The sequence below is a fragment of the Dermochelys coriacea genome, chromosome 8 (assembly GCF_009764565.3).
Source record: "Dermochelys coriacea isolate rDerCor1 chromosome 8, rDerCor1.pri.v4, whole genome shotgun sequence".
NCBI lineage: Eukaryota > Metazoa > Chordata > Testudines > Dermochelyidae > Dermochelys > Dermochelys coriacea.
This window is the reverse complement of record NC_050075.1, coordinates 29,770,824-29,787,723: the sequence shown is the minus strand read 5'-3', so window position 1 is coordinate 29,787,723 and position 16,900 is coordinate 29,770,824. Positions and strand designations below refer to the sequence as shown.

At 40.5% G+C, this 16,900-nt stretch overlaps 1 long non-coding RNA gene across 2 annotated transcripts in view; it reads right to left on the bottom strand.

Annotated features, from left to right (window-relative positions):
* Nucleotides 1–16,900, bottom strand: part of LOC122455550 — a 44,962-nt gene that overhangs the window by 5,305 nt on the left and 22,757 nt on the right. The window contains exons 1-2 of one of the 2 annotated variants that reach the window (XR_006273801.1): nt 3,974–4,300; nt 2,853–2,930 (exon numbers count right to left, since the gene is read on the bottom strand). This is a non-coding gene — a long non-coding RNA (uncharacterized LOC122455550). Of the gene's footprint in view, nt 1–2,852; nt 2,931–3,973; nt 4,301–16,900 lie in introns of those variants that run through there. The other variant, XR_006273802.1, reaches the window with a different exon arrangement.

Below are 16,900 nucleotides of genomic sequence, written 5' to 3'. Positions count from 1 at the left end.
AGGTCTTGCCTGGCTAACCTACTTGCCTTCTATGATGAGATAACTGGCCCTGTGGATGAGGGGAAAGCAGGGGACGTGTTATTCCTTGACTTTAGCGAGGCTTTTGATACAGTCCCCCACAGTATTCTTGCCAGCAAGTTAAAGAAGTATAGGCAGGAAGAATAGACTGTAAGGTGCTCCTTGAAGTCTTTAAACCACAATTTGAGGACTTCAATAGCTCAGACATCGGTGAGGTTTTTTGTAGGAGTGGGTGGGTGAGATTCTGTGGCCTGCATTGTGCAGGAGGTCAGACTTGATGATCAAAATGGTCCCTTCTGACCTTAGTATCTATGAATAGATCCAATGCAACAAGTATGACTCTGGCAACAGCAATGTAAGCTTTCACATCAAAACTATCTTCTTACCTATACTGGTTCCTACACTCCTAAACAATTTACTGCTACTTGGTCGTATTATACATTGATACATCCTGGCTGTGCTTATTCAGATTGACTTTTCAGTTCAGTTAAACACCCACTTGTTATACTGGCAGACTAGCTCAAGATTATTTCAGGAATTCTGAATTGCCAATCTGAACCCTCTTCAGCACAAGATAATGCTCCATCCTGGAGAATTGTCCTTTGTTTTCACTATCCAAGTAGCCTAGTTTTATTTAGTCCTGAAATTGTGTTTCTACTGAAGTAATGGAAATTTAGAGTCCTTACAAGAGCACATAGCTTTTAGGTGCATCCTAACAAGCTTGGGCTGTGCCTTAGAGTTTAGTTTACATATACTGCAGCCACCTAAAATGAGAGATGCAATTAATACTAAAATGAATCCATTAAGATCATTAGAGGCTGCAGCACATCTCTTATCCTGAATCTTACACCTTCATCCACAATCCTGACAACCAGCAACTTTTGACCTAAGGAGTTCCACAGCTTTCTGGGATGTAAAATACTACTTTTTCCATCTCTAGGCCCTGGATGAAAAGCAGCATGGGTAGAACGTGCACTGAAGTTTAAAGTCATGATGCACACGAGCTAGTTTATTCCACTAATCCTTACAGTAAAAGTTCTTTCCATTTGTATGTTAACCTCAAACACGACTTTTTAAAAATCCATGCAGTATTGCTGATGCTAACTTGATTTTTTTTTTTTAAATTTATCTGAATTTTTTGTAAATAATCCATGATTAATCCTCTACATCAGTGGTTCTCAAAGCCGGACCATCACTTGTTCAGGGAAAGCCCCTGGTGGGCCACACCGGTTTGATTACGGGCCACGTTTGCAGGTTCGGCTGATCATGGCTCCCACTGGCCATGGTTCACCACTCCAGGCTGCGGGAAGGGCGGCCTGTGCCGCTTCCCACAGCCCCCATTGGCTTGGAGCGGCAAACCGCAGCCAGTGGGAGCCATGATCGGCCGGACGTGGCAGGCAAACAAACTGGTCTGACCCACCAGGAGCTTTCCCTTAACAAGCAGCGAACTGGCTTTGAGAATCACTGCTCTACATGTTGTAGAGCACAGACAATAGGATCTTCATTTGAAAATACTACCTCAAATCACTTTACAGATTTATGTTAAATAGCAGTTTTGGACCTCTGCACCCTTATGCATACTCTAATGTAGTGGCTGTCTTGAAGTAAACTAGTACAAATCCTCTCTGCATATTTACTAAATGATTTTCTTTGGGGGCAGAATACAAATACCATGGTTGGTCGGAGCTAAGTGAGAAGGGAATGAATGGATGGATGAGGGGTGTTTTTTGGCTGGAGCTCATTTGGAGTGGTAGGAGCAAGTAGGGAAGATAGGTTATTTTGTGATGACTAGTGGTGTGGTGGAAGGGAGCTTCAGGAGTAAGAGGTCAGGGCTAGAGTTGGTGCCAAAGGAGATCAGGATTGCAGGTTGGACTGGTCGACATCTAGAATTGTGTCTGTAAAATGTCAATTTTTGTTTTCACTGGTGATTGATCTAAATCCAAACACCCCCGAATCTGAAAAGTTGCATCAGATTTTGTGGCTGACAGCCCTGATTTGCAATAACTTGAAGCAGAGCTATAGCGAGGAGAGGCTTCAGGGGGGTACCTATGTTTAACTACAAGCTCTTGGTTTCATGTACCTTATACTTGCTGATGCCCCTTTCCCCTAAAAGGCAAAGATTCTTTACCTTTTGGGAAAAGTAAAGATACCTTTTGGAGATTTCATTTTGCTGGTTACAGCTGGGTAGCCATTTAAATGAGTTTGGAGATAGTTTATGTTGAATGAGCGTTACTGTACTGGTCACTGGAAAAGGCTTTTACATTCAGATGTAAAACTCAGATGAAGTGCTTAAACCTTCATATTGGTACCTACTATGCAAGAACAAGGACATAGGTTGCTTTATGAAATGTAATAAATATTTAGATCAAGCCTAACCCTGGAGACTATACAAAATGTATGGAAATCTTAAGAATGACTTCCTCATGCCAATGCTGTCATGTTTCTATGAAACTAGGTAACTTCATGTTATTTTATCCATAAGCCTATTCAGTCAGTTGTCCCAATATAAAGTTAATCTTGTGAAGCCAGCAGCATGGTCTTTTAGTAATGTAAAAATCATTAACTTCCACCTACATTTATAAACAGAGAATTGTGTTTCCCTCTGCTCTACTATTGGGAAAGTAGAACCAGAGCTGTCAGTCACTGGGGGAGGGGTGTTAGCTTTCTCAGTTTACACTGGTTCCAGGCAGAAGGTTTCCCAGCCAGCTGCTTTCCCTGAACCATGGCACATAGGACAGATTATAGTGGGGAATCTTTTCAGGAGCCTATGGTATCTTACAAATCTACTTTTCTTACTATTTCTCCCCCCCCCCTTAGTGCACGTGAAGATTTACTTGTAAATTACTTGCGGCATCTGTCTTTGAGACTTCTTCTGGGACACAGCAGGACTTGCAAGGAACTATCAGTTATAACTGAGGAAAAAACGTGGAGGACACAGTCATGAAACAAAAGCTTATTTTATTTTTTGCCAACACAATTTGGCATGTGTACACTAGCAAACCTGTCCTTTAGATTTCCTCCATTGATCAGATTAATTAGGACCCATCTCAAAATATTTCCTGAATGACTTATTTTGGAGGTTCTGAATTTGATGCTAATTTCAGCAACACACCACACTATCTTCTAGCCAGCCATAGTGTGCATATGCATTTCCTTAGCTGCTTTGTTAGGTAAACACTTCCCTATTAATCAGACTGTTCAGTCCACTGATACATTACCCAGAATTAAACAAAGCAAGTGTATGGAGACTAGTGTAAAAAACTTGTGCAGGAGAGTTAGTTATGAGGTATGGAAAGTACAGTAATAAGTCTTTAACTGTGTTCTCAAATTTCCCTTACAGCTCTCACACTGAGCCAGCAGAGGGAGCAGAGAGACCACCCATTTTCCAAACTCTGTACAGAGGCAGTTCTGTTACTTAGGCATAAAGTCCCTTTCCTCTTTAAGGATTTTTATTGACTGTGGTCCTAGTGCAGCTTTGTCAGGGTTCCCTTCCCACTCTGGGATAGAGCTGTGGGGACCGGCATGAAAGACCCCCTAAACTTTATTTCTAGCAGCTTAGATTAAAAGCTTCCCCAAGGCACAAACCCTTTCCTTGTCCTTGGATGGTATTGCTTCCACCACCAAGTGATTTAAACAAAAGTTCAGGAAACGGACCACTTAGAGTGCCTATTTTCCCAAAATATTCCCCCAAGCCTCTTCACCCCCTTTCCTGGGGAGGCTTAAGAATTATATACTAAGCAATTGGTTACAATGTGAGCACAAACCAACCCCCTTGATTTTTAGGACACTGAAAATCAGATTCTTAAAAGAAGAAAATTTAAAAAAAAAAATCACACCTGCAAAATCAAGACACTGCTTCCCAGTTACAAAACAGGAATGAAATTATCTTTTAGCATAGGGAAAATTCACAAACTAAAACAAAAGATAATTTAATGCATTTCCTTGCTTTACTTACAATTTTTGTAATCTTAGATGCTCATTTCAGGAGATTTTTTTCCTGCTTGGTCCCTTTCTTCAAGTGAGGGAACAAACAAAGAAAGCACAAACAAAACCTCCTCCCCACCAGATTTGAAAGTATCTTCTTTCTCCATTGGTCCTTCTGATCAGGTGCCAAATAGGTTAATTGAACTGATTAACCCCTTACAGGAAAGGCAATTCAGTACAGCTGCCCTATGTATATTAAGTAAGGATCAGGGGAAAACCTAATTAAATTTCTGTGTTAACAAATTTCTTGTTAGTTAACAGACAAGTCTGTTCAGCCTTCCAACTTTCCATTCCTTTTTAGGGAAGTAAAGCCAAGCAACATCCCAGAAGGAAATATATACATTTAAACAGAGTGTTTATGTCTTCAGTGATACTATGTTTTTGTTGCTGAGCAGCCCAACAAAGTTTTAAAATTTTAAGTGAGAGCTGGGCCTCAAGCCAGAAGCTGAGCACACCCCAAATGTAGGGTCTGGAGGAGTAATACAGTGTGCAGGAATAGTGTCTGATGCAGGCTATTTGGTGTGAGCTTTCATTATTCTGGGATGTTAACAAACCACTCAATCTGATGTTTTCTTCTTTGCTGAGTTTTAAGATCAAGTGGGCTTAAGTTAGTCAGCTGTCTGCACAGGCAAGTGGCATATCAATGCAGCTGACAGTAAATGTGCTGACTGATTTGTTTGTTCCAATCTGGTGTCAGCCTTCTTGCATCATCTTTCATTAGGCTACCAATGCAAGAAATAGACACCTGAACAGAATCACCAGAACATATTGGGGGGAAATCAAGCCAGGCAGAAAGATCTAAAAATCCAGTCTCCAACCAGTATCAGCCAAAAGATTTTAACAATTTAATTATTGTAATGAAAGAGTTAAGGTAGGCATTTAAGGGGATAAATGTGTGCAAAACTTGACTCCTGAGTCCTAATTAATATATGTACATATCTGAATCACTCTTTTTTACACCCCACATCCCCAGTGTGAGAGAAATAGAGAGGCTCCTGTGGAACTGTCAGGTAGAAGGAGGCAATGTCCCAGGAGACACAGAGGAGAGAGCAGGCCTGCCATCCATACCTGAACATTGCAAGGGAGGGGGAAGTAGGCAAGCTGGTGCCTCTAAAAGCATCAGTAGAGAGGGCTGCCCTGTATTTTTACCATTCTGTAAAGGATGAGCTTTGGCATGCTCTAGTTGCTTCCCACTCCCCCAGTGAATGTTTTTGCCCCTGAAGTTGTTCACTAGCTTAACTGATGAACACAAAATGGGCAAAAATAATCAGAGTGAATTAATTTAAAAATCAGACCAACTATTTGCAGAACCTATTTTGTTAATTTGCCTCTGACTGCAATTAGACGAAAAAAAGATAATTGAGGATCACTAATGGGAAAATATTTTAACAGATCTACTGCAGTATTGAATAGACTCTCGGAAGTAGTATTGGAAGGTCATGTGAGTAATTTCAAGGGAGAATGAACAACTGATTTAACTTTTTCCATTAACTCTACTAGGCTTTAGATAGACATCCATTTGCTTCAATGGGCACAGGAGCAAGCGCCTAGCCATATATTACAGGAGACTGTCCTCGTCTAGTAAGAGCATATGCTAGGTGATCCAATACTAGCTCAGTCCAACTTCTCAAGTACTTTTACTAGTACACATACTCGGGTGACAACCACATAGAATCAAAGAGATTTTTGCAAGGAATAAGATTGCTTCATTCCCCAACTCTGAAGGAAAAAGCACAAAGAGCAGCCGATAGGTCAGTGAACTGCTAAAATCTTGCCAGAGTATGATTGTTTTGTGCTGTTTGTTTTATTGCAGCTGTAACTTCTTTCTGTAATCAGCTGATCACTATCAAATCACTGCTTTAGCAAGTTTTATCTTTGCATAGCTTTTTCACTGGGTTTGGCTTTTATGGACCCATATACTGGAAACATAACTGAAGATAACATTAACAATCTTAAATAAACTGTCTTTCAGGAATAACTTTCATCCATATTACCAAAGTTATTACCATCCATATTACCAACTGTGCATGTAATGACTAGAGAGTCCAGATATTTATAATGTATAGTGGATCAGGCCATATACTCAGCTGCTGTAGCTCTATTGAAGACAACAGTATTAAAGTCAATGGAGCTATGCTAGCTGAAGATATGGTCCAGTATTTAATAATTTAGCCTTTTTGGGTAGCAGGTCACACAAATCAATCCTCATCTTTGAATAAAATCTGTTACTGTTTGGCAGTTTGTATGAATCATTTTCAGTTTAAGAGATGGCTTTTGTAGAAACATATTATTCATGCTGGGTAGCTGATTTCCTAAATCATATGGTATTGTTACTCTGTTGAATGACTGAATTTTTTAGATCAGAAGAATGGCAGACACTTTTCCATTATGAATTTTTGGATAAAATTGTGCTTAAATCTATGGCACTTTGGGAATTTGCATGCCTTTGTGAATATTTGGCAGTTGTCTGAACACTCATGAATAGGTGTAAAACCAAAATGTCAGAGCACTGAATCTGGTGTTTTTATTGAGAGCTCAGTTTATTATTTCATTTCTCTTGGGACCATATCAGTGAACTCACTCGGTATTTAAACTGAAGCACTAGATGGTAGAATTTGGGTCAGTTGCTGCCTGTAGGTGTTAACTTGAAACACTGTCTTCAAATAAATACTGCATTGACATCCTTCTATAAAGGAATGGTATTAGCACCAGACAAGGAATATTTATCATGAAGAGAAACAGATCAGGAGTAATAGCCGCAACAAGATTGTAAAGGGCTGACTTAAAGGAACACTGTCAGGTATCTTGGGACCAAATCTGAAGTCTTATTAAACTTAATACATTTCTTCCATGATTTAAGGACAACATGGCTTGAAACATTCAGTATTTACTGCCAAACATTGTAGCATTGTGCTGGAAATGCTTAGGGTATGTCTACTGGAGCTGAAAGGTGTAATTTCAGCTTGGGCAGACATACCCTCACTAGTTCACTAAAAACAGAAGTGTAGCTACCATAGCACAAGCGTCAGGATGGGATAGCCATCCTTAGTAAGTTTCAGAGTGGTAGCTGTGTTAGTCTGTATCAGCAAAAAACAACAAGGAGTCCTTGTGGCACCTTAGAGACTAACACATTTATTTGGGCATGAGCTTTTGTGGGCTAAAACCCACTTCATTGGATGCATATATGTTTACTGTATTTTTCACTCCATGCATCCAATGAAGTGGGTTTTTGCCCACAAAAGCTTATGCCCAAATAAATTTGTTAATCTTTAAGGTGCCACAAGGACTCCATTCTTAGTAAAATCCAATCCGAGACCTTAGGTGCATTGTTTGACAGATAGCTCCTCCCGTGACCCAAGCCACCACTACAGCTGCACTTTATTTTTAGCATACTTGCTTGATCAAAGTTAGCACAGGGATGTCTACATAATCTGGAAATTATACCTTCCAGCTGCAGTGTAGACATGCCCTTAGAACCAGAAAGTGGAACTAAGCAAATGTGAGACTGACTAATATATTTCCATTGTCCAAGCTGGGTCAAGTGCAAAAAAGGTAAACAGCAAAATGGGGAAATATTAGATTTTTACAATTCTTTCCATTTTCTTGATTTGAGGCATTGTTAGTCACTGGTAGGGATTTACATGGTAGTATTTAACGACTACAGGTTATTTTTCTGTACGAGGTTCATAACAAGTAAAGCTATTAGTGCAGTCAACAGGCCAGGAAACTGCAAGATGATATGGGATTTGTAAAGGTAAAGATTGTAACATTAGCAACTTTAGTGGCAAATTTCTAAGTTACATATGAACAGTTTATCCTCTAAATTATTCATAAATATCTGATAAGATGCAAAGGTACAATTTTCTGCAAATTGGATCTTTTTTTTTCATCTAGGGACACATCACTAGTAGTTTCATTTCCACTCCATGAATGTTTCTACACAAATGTCATATCTACATTTTTCTTATCACATTGGTGGTATGTAGTAAGAAGAAAAAAAGAAGGGTTTGACTGAGACTAGGTCACTTATAAATCTGAATTGTTCCCTCTGCTAAGTGCATGAAGCTTGATTCAAACCAAGGCTCTGGGGAAGCTTGGAAGTTAGATTTCTGGAAAAACCAAAAACAGCCTATGAAATCTTCATTAGACATTGCCGTGGTGATTAAGAAGTGGAACAGGGCTAGTCTGGAGAGGCCTAGCAGTACTAATTTTTGTTTAAATGCTATACAATTTGTTCTTTGGTTTTTGTTATGATTCTTCTACATATCAAAAACAAACAGGAAAGAAATCAATCACAGCAGTGCTATTTAAGTCTAAGAGTAGGAGTAACAGTAGTTTGGACAGTGAAACAGAAACTACTCAGTTTACTTAATGAATCCTCACAATGCTTGTGTGAAGTAGGTAGGATCCCCATTTTACTGATAAGTTTACAAAGTAAACCTAGACCAAATCAGCCTGGTGTAAAACGTGAAATTCATCCCTATAACAACTGTCCGTTAAGTTCTCACAGAGATCCTGCATTCTAAAGGAAGGGCTGCTTGGCTTGCTCGGGGGGATTCTACCACAGCAGTATTGGTTACCACCTTATTGGCAATGGGTAAGAGGACCCTTGCTGAAGTTACTTAACTCTACTCTTGCCCTATGCAACTTCACCAAAAGCTGTCTCAGGTCCATCCACCACCTCACTGCACAGTCTTCAGAGAAGGATCAGTGACAGAGGATGCTCACCAGAGTCTTTTCCATCTTCTGGTGATAGCCCAGCTCCAGATTCTAGCAGTGAAAAACTGAGGCTTTGGACAAGGTGATCTCTCATCCCAGTCATATTTTGGGCAATTCTCTTGTCCTTTTGTTTGTCAACAAAAAAAAAAAAGTTTTATTCCCCCAAACTCAAAACATAACTGCATTTTGACCAAACTGCCCAAAACAAATGTCACATAACTGAAATGAAAATGAGGCCAGGTTTATTTAGTCATTTCCCCTTGCTTACCAACACATGCTTGCAGAGAGCCCCCTTCCCCAATGGAGCCTTTGTGCCAAAGTTCTGGGCCACTCTTCTCCCATTTCACCAAGAGATGTCAATAGCAAGCACTCTACTCTTCAGGGCTTCAGGCCACAGAGCTTACATCTGGATAGCAACAGAGTCTCTTCATTGCTGACATGAGAAGATTAGTGGGACAAAATGGTTTGGATAAAAAAAAGATACCCCTTTGTTCAGCCCTTCACCCCAAACTAGAACTAACCCTTGAGGCTGTGAAAAGTTTTGATAGCTTCCCCATGTTTTTCACTTCTGTGCACCTGTATGTATCTGGTGGCTGGTTGGGTTCAAAAGCAAGCATGTTAAAATACAGTGAGAGAAACTCATCTCACAGTGGTGCCTTTCCAGTTGGTACTAGGAAGTAAAGAAAACTCAGAGGAGACTGTCCATTAGATTTTCAGCACACTTTTGTACATACAAGAGGTTTGGAGCAGTATCCATAAATACTGAGAATTATCCATAAGTTTTAGTGAGCCTCTGCACCAAAAGTTGCCTTTCATTAGTGAGGATTTCAAGCCTAGATTTTCTCATGTTCCAAGCCTACACATTAACACCAGAAACAAGAGCATGAAGGAGCTCCCTGGATTTATGAGAATATATTAGGTGATAGAACTACCCTATCACAATCACATGCTGCTCGAAGGCCACAGAGACAATACCATGGGGGCAGAATGTCATGTAAAATATTCATTATAACCCATATTTCTCAAGTCATGTATGTGCCATTGTGTGTATGGGCCTAGTTTATTTGTGCTGCTAGCTAGTGTGCTTCTGCCAGTTAGGTATATGCATGTATACATCGTGCATGCTTTACCCGTATTGGTAAGCACAAGAAAGACGTTGCGATGCTCCCCAGAGCTGTGAGGGATTTCACCACCCCCTGCACTTAGGGTGAAGCATTCTTGCCTGATGCCTGCTGTAGCTCAGCTCCACAAACCCAGCAGCCTCTGACCATAGACCTCTCCCTTGTGCAGGCTAGTTACAGACATACACCAATCCCTGAACTCTTCTGCCAGCAACTCCTTTGGTAGCATCCAGTTCCTGACACTAGAAATAACCAGGTAAGCTGTATATGAAGAACCAGAGTGTACACAGCTTGACTGGCACAGCTCAGGATCAGGTCCTTTATAATGCCACAGCACTAGAGTCTACGTCTGGTGAAAACAAATAAGTTTATTTACAAAGATTAAGATTTGAGAGCGAGAGAGCACGTGCCAGGAAAACTGTGACATATAAAACAAAAGGACTAACACACTTGCTAGAGTCTAATCTTAACTCTAACAAGCAAAAATCCCGGTCTAAAGCAATTTCTCACCTAAAGCAACCTCCCAGCATCAATAGCCCACATGTCTAGGATCCAACTTTCATGAATGCAAAAAGCTCTGTCCTTTCTGTTTCCTTAGTGAAGGATAAGAAAGGAGTCCTTTTTTCCTTCCTTCCTGTAAACCTTTGAAATGCATCCCCCAGCTAAGACTCTTCTCCCCCTTTTCTTGTTCTCCAGTGTGTTCCCCCATGTTGGTTTCGCAGCTCCCTGTCAACCAGTTTTTCCTGTTGATTTTACATCCACATGGGGTTTCATTGTATTGACTTTACAAAGCTTAAGTTATATCAGAGCCAAAGAGAGGTGACTAGGCATGCCGTGGTCTGGCGGAAGACCTATTTATCCACTTTGCTTTGTTACAGAATTTAAAACTTAATTTCAGTAAACACACATACAATTCCTTACATAAAGTCAGTACATACATTTCACAATAATGTTAATGACCAGTGTGTCATCGGCTTTCATTTGACACCTTACAAGACACTTTTTGGATAAGTATTATACAAGCAGTGTGTTGCATGTAGTGAGTTTGTCAGGCCTAATAGGAGCTGCTGCCACAGTAGTGAGCCTTTTGCCATCTGTCATCAATTAGGCCTCTGTGTCACAAATGTGAGCAACAGAGCATGCCTAACTTTGAAATCTGGTCTCATCTATGTACGCCACCGTGGTACATTTCCTCTGTCCTCCCAAAGGAGGGCTCATCAGCAGTTCCCATGCTGAAGTCTGATATGTACATTCACATGCTGCCCTACAGATTATATATAGGCATGAATTTTGACCCCTGTGTGGGCCAGGCACCATCTAGCCAATACAAGTGTCTTGGTAGTTCAAAGTTTAAGAGAGAATCTGAGTCTCTGAAAGTTGAACAAACCTTTGAGGTGCAGGTAGCCCTTCTTAGGGCTAAGCTCATTGTCCCACCAAAATTGTTTTTCCTAGGTGCACTAACAGGTTTAAACTATTAAATTGTAAATCTGAGCTGATGCTATTCCAGAAAAAAAGGCATCACTGATTTAGTCTTCCTCTATATAAATTCTTCCATATGGAACCTATTAATAAGTTCAGGACCAGATACGCAACTATAAATGCATCAAGTTTTTTTATCATAAAGCCCTTGAGAGCAATTTAATTTTTAAAATGTGGTTTTGGCAATGGTCTTATCTTTAATAGTTACATTGCAAGAGATGCTGCAATAGCTTCTCTTTGCAGGATATATAATCAGTCTGCTTAGGCTACTATGTAAACAAAATATTGTCCCACAGAAACTGTTGCAGGAAGATTACACCAAAAAATTCCAGACCTGTGGTAATCTGCAATAAAATGTGAACATCTAAAGTAGTGTCTCATTATTATGTAGCGATGGAATTAAGAACCAGTGTTCAGTTGTACCTACAGAAAAGAACTTTAATCTTGCAGACTACATGTCTGTATACTGCAGCTACTTAGAAATCAAGTTGATGTAGGAAGTCTACTGCAGTCTTACAAAATACTTCTTTTGCAAGGGGAGTAAAATTGTAGTTTCATTCCCACACTACCTACTCACTGAAGTCTCCAGTTATTGACATTAATACTACTGACTTGCAAGTTAAACCCAGTGGGTAAAATAACTTCATCGGAGCATTTTCTTTTTGGCATCATTCTAGTTCACTGTCAATTATGATGACATTTGTTTGGTTTTGTTTCAATTCACACCATTAAATGAAAAACTGCTATAAAATATCTGCTAAATAGCTAAGTGAAGTGAATGTTATTTCCTCTCATCTTCACAGAATCTTAAAAGCTCCAACACCACAAGGTAAATAATGAGTCCGTATTCTGTAGGGCTCAGCTCATCATATTTTTACCACTTGGGGTTGAAAATACTGACGTTGTATTTTGCTTGCTCTGACGAGCCACTTCTGCCATATCAAATTGTTGTGTAGCAAGGCCTCATGGTAGCATCACCCTGGTGCAGCTGTACAGTCATGTTTTAGAATTAAAACAAGCTTGTCACACTTTAATAAAACTACTTAATAATATGGTAATTTTTGGTCCACCAGGTCTAATAAAACTCATTCAGTTTCTGCTCCCTGATTATTATGACCAATATGCAATGTGACTAATCACTAGAGATTGTGAGCAATTGACAACCCCCAAACCAAAGATTTTTCCATTTTCAGCAACTGAAAGCCAAAAGATTTCAGCTGATTGGGAAAAACAAAACAAAAAATTGTTTTTGACAAAGACATTTCCCACAGAAATGTCCCTTTTGATGAAAGCCATTTTCCACTAAAAAGTGTTTTGAATAAAAAATACTGACCACCTCTACTAATTACATACCATGAATGGTTAATGGGAACAGTTTAGTAACCTTATGATTAATCCTCCAAAACATACATCCTCTCGAACAACCATCATTTCAAGGAACATCACCCATTACAGTCCCAAAGTTAACTATGTGCCACATAAATTTGGTATCCTCACCACTTATTGTTGAAAGTTATTTACATCAGAAGTGAAGAATTATGAGACTGAAGTTTTAGAGAGGTTTATTTACATCAAAGGAAGGAAACAGACTAGACCAATGGTTCCCAAACTAGGGGCGCTGTTTATCCAGGGAAAGCCCCGGCGAGCCGGGCCGGTTTGTTTACCTGCCGCGGCTACAGGTTCGGCCGATCGCAGCTCCCAGTTGCCGCAGTTCGCCGCTCCAGGCCAATGGGGCCTGTGGGAAGCAGCAGCCAGCATGTCCCTCGGCCCGCACCACTTCCTGCGGCTCCCATTGGCCATAAGCGGCGAACCACGGCCACTGGGAGTTGTAATTGGCCGAATCTGCGGATGCGGCAGGTAAACAAACCAGCCCGGCTCACCAGGGGCTTTCCCTGAACAAGTGGTGCCCCTAGATTGGGAACCACTGGACTATACAATAGTCAAACTTTTGGGCCTATTAAATTTCAGTGGTTTTGGTTGAATTTCACTTTCAATTTTGTGGAGTTGTTCAGAGTTAATCTGAGAGGATGCAAACGTTATACAGATGGACTCTAAATACCAGTTTGAATGAATTTATCCCCTAAATAACAAAACTGCCTAGCAGTGCACATGTGAACAGTTGGTCTGCAGTTAAAATTAAATGTATAGCTCTCCCAGGTTCTCAGTGTCCTGCGAGCTTTCAATTAACTATAAAAAAAACTCTGTTTCTTCTATAAGGTCACATGACCAAGTGGCTGTTATCTATGTAGACTATACACTACCCAGAATATAAACTCAGCTATGTATTAGTGTTACAACTAATTCTGCAACAACAGGTTTGGGATTAACCCAGGTAACGTTACTCTTCCAAAGGAGTATGTTCCAAATCAGGTTTCAGAGCAGCAGACGTATTAGTCTGTATTCGCAAAAAGAAAAGGAGTATGAGAGCAAGGACTACAGCCGCTGGTCCGAGATGAAGCTAGCCCAGCCGAAATCCCTATCTCCTCCCAGCATCAGAACTCTAAGATGCCACAAGTACTCCTTTTCTTGTTCCAAATCAGTTACCCTGTGCTCCCTTCAGGTTCTGTTTCAGAAGAAAACACTAACTGGAGAATATGGAGGGTGTAAATGTTGAGCTACAAAGCTAGTGACATCAGCCCACGATTCACATCTTTGGATGGAATTCTTTCCTTCCACTGCAGTGGGGGGACAGATGGGTGTTTTCAGATGAAAAGAGGAAACAGTGGGAAAACTCAGTCATGTGCATTCCCAAAGCATGTCACAGTTATATAGACCTCAGAGGCAGGGCCATACTGCAGTTAGAGTCATGAAGATACCTACATTCACTTTTACATTTCTCCCCAGACAGATTTATTGTAGGCGGGGAAGAATTGAGAGGGGATTTTTGTTTCTGTTAATGTTTTTAAGACAAGGAAATGACGTAATGTGTTTTCTACTGTGAAAAAACATGAATCTGGAGTCATTTACAATATCACAGCAGAGGAAACTGGGGAGGTCTCAGCTGAGTCAGAACAACTTCCATTCATTAATGACTACCCCCTCAAAAAATCCCCTGCATCTCTTGGGACCTGATTTAGTGGTATGCTGAGCACCCTGAAGTCAATGGAGCCTGCTCTGGACACCACAGACTCAAGCCCCAAATGTGACAGATAAAAGGCTTAGATTCAAATGGCAATAAATACATAGCTGAAGCTCTCTCACTCATTATTTCTTCCCCGCTGTGGATGTTTGATTTCCCATCCTGAACAGAATGCCTAGAGAATACATCAGAGAGACAAGTCATCACATTCCTAGATTTATTTAATATCCATTTCTCCTGCTGAAGAGGGATTTTGAAAATTAAGCTTTCCCAGAGATTTTGTTTTACAAATAAATATTTGTCATCAAAGACGGGTCCCTGTCTTTTTAGGGTGATGACACAGCTGTAACTGTAGTTTTACTAAGCGGAATTTGCTTGCTAGCAATAGTCTCAGGATTTTTTTCAGAGTCTTTAAACATTCATCCTAAAGTGACAAGGAAATCAGCCGACTGGAACATGGGCAGAGACCCCTGGAGCCGTATTATTAGAAAACCTTGAAATAATATCGTAATGCATATTTATAGTATGGCAAAGGCTAGGTAGATTGTGGCAGAGGACGTGGTAATGCTTACATGCATGCCAAGGAAGCTTCATAATCTCCCAGCAACCCCTGAACCAACAATGGCCAATACAGAATGCCACCCATTGATTATGAGAGAGAGAGAGAGAGAGCAGGAAGTCTCAGCTGTTTGCTCTGGTACAGGGGATTCCAGATGAAGAATGGGAAGTGGAACTCTTGCCGTAGGGTTGGTGATGTGCTCCACCCAATCACTGACAAATAAAACCCTTTATCATACAAGTTCAATTGCCAGAAATAAACCACACCCAGAGCCTGCTAGGCTCTCCCCAGACTGCAGAGAAGGCAAATCCCTGCCCAGACACTAATGCTATCTAAAGAAAAAACTGGGGAGAAAGACATGCAACATACAAGCAGAATATTAAATTTAGCCAAGTCTTGGTAATAAAGTTAACGGGTATTTTTACTCATTCATTTAGGTTGAGTATATATTCAACCTATTCAAGAACTCCTCAAGCTAGTCAGTATAAGTTAAGTGGTTTTTCTCTAGGCATTATGGCCAATGTGCATCTTCAGGAGACACTGAGATGTAGCCCACAGTATAAATTTGAGGAGCTTTAGGGCTTCTTTAGCTTATGGTCAACTGCCAACACCCTGGAGCATTTCTGCAGCCAAGAAGAGTTAGAGTGCAGATCTTTGAAAGGGATAGAAACCCCCACGTCTCAGGGCATAAACCAACCTGTAATAACTTGAGGTCAGCAGCTTTCTCTGCTGGCAGGTTATTCCCTAACTGCCTGTTGCATCGTTTCTTGCCCTTCCTTTAAAGATTTGGTACAGGCCACTGTTGGAGATAAACTGGAATAGATAGAACAGGGATCTGATGCAGTCTGGCAATTCTAGTGTTCCTAAGAACTAATTTCAATAACATGGAAAATGGGGATGGCTATAGCAGACTTCTCAACTTTGCTATAGCCTTCTACTATGGCAAGATAATACTATGCACTTTTATATAAAACACTGTCACTGAAAGGTCTCAAACAGGATATCTGCTAATTACACCTCAAAAATGTCTGTGAAATAATTATACTAATTTTGCAAACAGGAACACTGAGACAACACTTGCCACATTGCAAATCAACTCCAGAGCTATTAACAAAACCCCAGGACCCTGGCTGCAGGTACCCTACTCTAGTCACTACTCCTAGTTCACATGTTCCTTGTTTATTTTGTAATCAATAGGGGAACAAAGGTTTTAACTGTGCTCACAGAATTCATCCTAATTCAGAGACCATTGTATCACTTCAACGTCATGTGGGGCTGAAATGGTGCAGACAGTCTTGTACAGATTCATGTGCCTTGAAATGAACTTCATTTATTGAAAGTGCAAATCCTTGGGGAGGGGGGAGGAAGAAATAATAATTAACATGTTTCAAAAAGCCTCCTTTGCTTTCTTCTCATGTCTCTTTTTATTACTGACTGTATGGGCCGTATTTAAAGGGAGTCATTTTCAATCCATATTTAAAGAAAGAGAAAGTTTATTCCTGTAGTTCAACCAAAAATTACCTCTAGCCAAGCTGCAACGAGGCATGGACTCCAGAGCTGAAGTGCAGATGTTTTTTCACAAGGTGATGTCAGTTTCCTGTGACTCTGAGAAAGTCTAAAATAAAGGGGGAGTTTGCTTTTGCTAGTCCTATGTACTAAAAGTCACGTGCAAACATAAAAGCTTGGCAATTCTACAAAGACATGATGGGTGGTCCTGATGTATTACAGGATGTCAGGCAACTCAGACTGCAGAAGAGTGAGGTGAAATAAAGAATATCAACTGCAATAGAAAGCAGTGACTCGGACTGCACATGACACAGGATCACAGCTGTGGTATGATCAGGTTACAAAACTGAGAAATGAAAATAATTGCAGCTTCCCACAAGACTGGCAAGCTAAACCCAGCACAGGAATGAGGCTGATCAGCCACAAAGGAAAATC